Genomic DNA, 5,929 nt, shown 5'->3' with positions numbered 1-5,929 from the left:
TGCTTTGTTTTTTTAAAAAAAAAAAAAAAAAACTTCAATCGTGACTGTTGAATAAGTCAGAAAAAGTGGATACTCTTCCAGTGTAATTTAGAAAATTGTATCCACAGTTTTCCTGTCTATTTTTCTTTATTTCAGCACTTCTTGGTCCATCTGTTTTGTCTGTCCTATTTTTACTCCACGTCGTCTGGCTTGCCCGACGCTCCCAGAACATTCTCTGTGAAATTTTGTTCTCACATTTTCTCAACTTCAAAACTTTTAAATCCTGAATAAATCTAATTTTATATAATAATAATAATAATAATAATAATAGCAATAAGAAGAATAGGCAAGGCAAGTTTATTTCTATAGCACATTTCATACACAAATAGTTGAGTGTTGGCCGTGACTGAAAGACATTACACTCCTTGTTATTGCAGGCTAGCAACGGTTTGTGTGAATGCAAGCGTTGTAGCAACAGTGACCGGAAGTGACCGCGCGCATTAACTCGTTGCTGCCCACAAACACATGCGTTTGAGACGATGACTGGCGTTCTGTGTTTAGAGAGATGCTCTTTAGACAAATCAACGCATGGTTTGGTTATTGGGTCGGGCGTGTGATTGTGTATATTGCTGTATTGTGTTTAGGTGTAAAGTCTCAGTCCCACGTGTGTCCGGTGGAAGGGGGCTGGGTTCAGTGTGTAAACTCACCCATCCCCACTGTCCAGACCTGCCTACTGGTGTCTAACAAATCCAATTTTCATTTACAAATACTACATTATACTAAAACATCAAACAAAAAAGATATTTTCGAATACATCTTGAGAGTCTAAATTGGTCCCGTTATATGGTTTTCTTGTCACATGACAACAAAATAGCCTGCATACTGCTTAAGCCATTCTGACTTAATAATATGTGTCCCTGCAGCACAACAGCAGTGTTAAGTGGCACGGGTATATTTGTAGCAATAGCCAACAATGCATAGTATGGGTCAAAGTGATCGATTTTTCTTTTATGCCAAAAATCATTAGGATATTAAGTAAAGATCATGGTCCATGAAGATAGTTTGTTAATCTCCTACCGTAAATATATCAAAACGTAATTTTTGATTAGTAATATGCATTGCTAAGAACTTTTAACGGCGATTTTCTCATTATTTGGCTTTTTTTGCACCCTCAGATTCCTGATTTTCTAATAGTGTCCTATCCTAACAAACCATACAGCGATGGAAAACTCATTTATTTAGCTTATCAGCTTTCATGTGATGTATAAATCTCAATTTTGAAAAATTGACCCTTATGACTGGGTTTGTGGTCCAGGGGTCATGCATTCGTGAAAACAAAATTGCTTTGCATATATATTTTTTTTAAACACTTAACAGAAGAGTATGCCAAACTACTACTATTTCTGTTTTACAATCTTGATGCATCTGAATGTTTTTGACTTTCAGCTCTATGGACGAAAAAAAGGTTGAAATGAAACCGAACCAAAAAAAAGAGCATCACTTCATTGACCCATTTATGTGTGTGTGATGGCAATGTGATCCGCTGCTCTTTGTTTGACACGGGAGGGCAGGGCTCCACTGCGGGGATGTGCCGAGCTGGGCAGTCTCATAAAGCTGAATGGATTGCCTCAGCCTGCTCGTGCTGAACTGAATGCGTCTTGTCTGAAAGGAAATCATTTGCATCATTTTCTACTACAACAAGCCTCCAGCCCAACCTGGGGGTGGGGTGTTTTTTCTCTCAGCGTTTGCATGTGCGTTTGAACATATTCCGGTGTCTGGGTTAAGGGAATATGCAGGGGAAGTTTCTCTGTCACACGCTAGGAGGAATATTTGTGGTGACGTCAAACAAACATTGCTGACAGCATGTAAAGTTGCAGTGAAACGGTTAGGTGTTTGTTGTATGAGCGTGTCGGGGGCGAGTTGGGACACTCTGCATTTTACGGGGCGGTCATAAACACCCGTGGAAGTAAATACGTGGGTATATGAAGGACAGGAAGATCCCTTTGAAGATCGACTTCCGATCAATTAGCACGACTGACGTGAAAACAGAGAGCCTGCATTTGCTTCCCTTTGAAGTTGTGGGTTGTAAATTTCGAGAGTGCAGCAGCTGCCGAGACTCAGTCCTTCTCAGACCAGCGGGTGTTTTGAATTAGCCACCTTATTGCAGCGTCACTGTCCCTCTATTGTGACGGCATAAACTTGTGTTAAAGCTATAGGCCAGACTAAAGTAAGAAACTAAATTGCTGTGAATAATGAAAAAAAAAATATATATATATATATATATATATATACTCATTCTCAATTGTTTGAAAGTGTGTAGAACTGTGTATTAGGGCAATGTTTTGATTAGCGAAGTCCAATACGCGCACCATTGTTTTGAATTATAATTACATCATGACCTAAAAGAATCACTAAATCAGTGTTTTTTTTATTTTTATGAACTTGAGTCTATCTTCCCATCGCTAATTTTGAGTAACGATAGAACATTCAAGAGGGTGTGTTTGTGATCCTAACAGGTGGATTAAAGAGAGAACGGTGTAGGTTGCACATTTCACGTGTGAGCGTGTGAAACGAAGGAATGATGCTGTATCATGATGTAGGTCAGTGGGCTTGCTAGAGTGCTTCGTCAACGTACGCTTATCATGGTAGCCATTCGACAGTGACGATGACAGAGGGCCGGGCTTACGCCAGTGTGGTTATACTGGTATTTCAGGACTGTCCGAATGAAAAAACAAAACGTTGTAGGCTGTAAAGTCCTCCTCGTTCATTCCGTTGAGCTCTAACGGTTGTGTGTGTGTGGGAGTTTTTCCCCATGTTAGGACTGTACTTTTGTGGTAAAAGGAAGTGATGTAGGCAAGCTAGAGGAATTTCACAAGAGAAAGTGTGTGAGTCTGTGAATGTGTGTTATTATTAAGTTTGATGAGTTGGTCTTAGGTGGTGCAATTTAAAGACAACAAGAAAGAAAAGCATTTAATTCGGTCTGAAACCACATTTTTTCCCCTCTTGACACACTGGCTTGGAGTGAGGGGAAAAGGGAAAGTGAGTAAAAGAAAGAAAGGGGCGGTGAAACTATAGTGGGAGTGGTTGAGAGGAATGGAGAGTGGTGGAAAACAAAAGATCAGTCATGTTTCTGTGACTCAGTCAGATGTTTTTTGGATAGAGTGAGCAGCCAGGATGCAACACACAGATCACTGACGTGCGTCATAACGTAGGGGGGGACATGACTGAGGAGGGATTATTTTCCTGTATCGCAAACATCTTGGTTTGTCTCTCTCACATTAAAGTCAAATTTTCCATCGATTTATGATCACTAACTTTTATCATATTTCAATCAGTGTCTGAAATATTTTAGACGGCAGACGTGACTCTTCATCCCGCTTGGCTGAATCCCTCTCCGACTTTGTGAGCGTCAGACACGAGTGCTGCCGTACCAGTTGCCATGGCAACCCGAGAGCCCGCTTGTTTGTGATTTATCCTTTTTGTTACTATTAAGTGTGCCGGTTTTGTTGGTGTCTAATGCACTTGCTTCTGGGAAACGAGGAGTTTGAATGTAGGAGGGGACTTTTGGGGGCTAATGAGAGACAAACAAGACAGATGTTCAAGGTTTGACTGTTCCAGTAATGAAAAGCTGCGATGTTTTGATGGCTACAGAGAAAGCTCATTTGTGGTACTTTGTATTCATAAGGTAAAAAGAGAATGAAAGAGCGATCTCACAATGACACGGTGACACATTTGTACAGGCTGTGCAGCTGAGTGCATTAAAAGTTTTTTCTCGCAGATGGCTGTGCAGACGCACTCCAGACTTTCATGTCTAGCAGACGTTCGCACACCGAGTCACTGCCATTCACGCACAGCACCCGTCTTTCAGCTTTTTGCCGTTTGGGCTGTGTCTGTTGTGTAACGTGCGGACACGTCAGTCACTCTTTCTGTTCCTTAAAAGTTTTACTCTAGTTCTCAGAAGAACTATTACACAAGTTGACCGACTGCAGTATGGATATAACCCCGACAGAGAGACAACAGCAACATCTGCCGAGCCTAAGGGGACTTAACAGGATGAGAAACTAGACACTTGACCACTTTGCTTTCATTTTTTGGGCCATTCATAAATACGTACACACAGAATATGTTCCACAGGATGTTACATCATTCCCCCTAGTCCCTTTTAAGACACCCTCCCCTCTTTTGAGAGGCCCACTTCCTGTTGCTCTGACGACGACTTCCGTTCTTATCATATCTGTTCTGCTTTCTTTACTCTCACATGCTGGTACATTCCCATTCACAGACAAGCACAGAAGCAGAATTTTTCCTGACTATCCAGTAGAGATGCACCAATTGCAATTTTCTTGGCCGATTCCGATTTTTTTTTTTTTGTTAGTGTGATCTGCCGATATTTTTACCGATTTTCTTTCTAAGAACTTTAATTGACAGCATGTACAAACAAAAATCTACTTTTCTTCTACGCAAAGTTTTATTTTCATAAAAAACACAAGTAAAAAGTCAGTAATAAAATAAGAACAAATAAAACAAATTGCAAACAACAGCATAAATAAGTGCAATAGAGTAAAGAGAGCTATGAAACTAAGTTTTTCAGGTTAAGTAAGTTTTTATTCAGTTAAGAAATACTGCAGAAATTAAAGTAATCAAATGTAAAATAACACATCCAGTCATTGTAAAAATTAAATACAGATTAATGCTGACCATTAAAGTTATAAAACGTATTCACGTATAACGTATTCTTTTGTTCTTTGATTAACATGACAGACAGCAGCAGGAATATTGGACTGCGGCAGTCCCTTTAAGAGTTTATCCACGGACCAATATACTGTTACTCAACATGCGTTCTCTTTCTCAACTATTTAACGTTCCAAAACTGACTGTGTTTAACTGGATACTCGGCAAGACGGGCATTTTGACATTTTATGTATTTGACTGTTTTGGCGCAGTTAGCCACTCATTTTGGTATTTGTGGCTCACAAGCTGTTTGAGACTGAGCGCGGATTGTGCGATCCACTAATATTGATCAGTGGTGGTGTGCACGCGTTTGGTATAACCTAAGGGAATGACTAAAATAATGCACACTACAAGCACTATTTAACCGGAGCGAATAAGACGTGTGTGTGTGTGAGAGAGAAGGGGTCATCAGAGAGAAGAGGGTGAGAATGCGCGGCCGATGTTATTGCCTGTGCCGCTGGTAACAAAACGGATCGGCTCGAAATCGGAAAGAAGTGAGACTGACCGACCGATCACCGATCTGGGCCGATCATGAGGAAAATCGGCCGATTCAGATCCCTAGCCGATCGAAAGGTGCATCTCTACTATCCAGATATAGATATTAACATGTCTTAGGGCTGATCTCTTACATTGTTGTACATATGTTGTTATTGGGGAAATACTTTATATATATATATATATATATATATATATATACAGTGGTGTGAAAAAGTGTTGGCCCCCTTCCTGTTTTACATTTTTTTTGCATATTTGTCACACTTAAAAGATTCAGATCATCAAACAAATTATTATTACACAAAGATAATGCAAGTAAATACAAAATGCAGTTTGTAAATGATTATTTATTTTATTAAGGGAAAAAAGCTGTCCAAACCTGCCTGGCCCTACGTGAAAAAGTAATTGCCCCCTAAATCTAATAACTGGTTGTGCCACGCTTTGCAGCAACAACTGCAATCAAGTGTTTGTGATAACTGGCAATGAGTCTTTCACATCGCTGTGGAGGAATTTTGGCCCACTCTTCTTTGCAGAATTGTTTTAATTCAGCCACATTGGAGGGTTTTCGAGCATGAATGGACTGTTTAAGCATCTCAATCGAATTTAAGTCCAGACTTTGATTTGGCCACTCCAAAACCTTAATTTAGTTTTTCTTGAGCCATTCAGAGCTGGACTTGCTGGTGTGTTTGGGATCATTGTCCTGCTACATAACCCAAGTGCGCTT

The sequence above is a fragment of the Sinocyclocheilus grahami genome, unplaced genomic scaffold (genome assembly GCF_001515645.1).
Source record: "Sinocyclocheilus grahami isolate Dianchi unplaced genomic scaffold, SAMN03320097.WGS_v1.1 scaffold227.1, whole genome shotgun sequence".
In the NCBI taxonomy this organism is placed as follows: Eukaryota; Metazoa; Chordata; class Actinopteri; order Cypriniformes; family Cyprinidae; genus Sinocyclocheilus; species Sinocyclocheilus grahami.
This window is presented reverse-complemented; position numbering follows the sequence as displayed.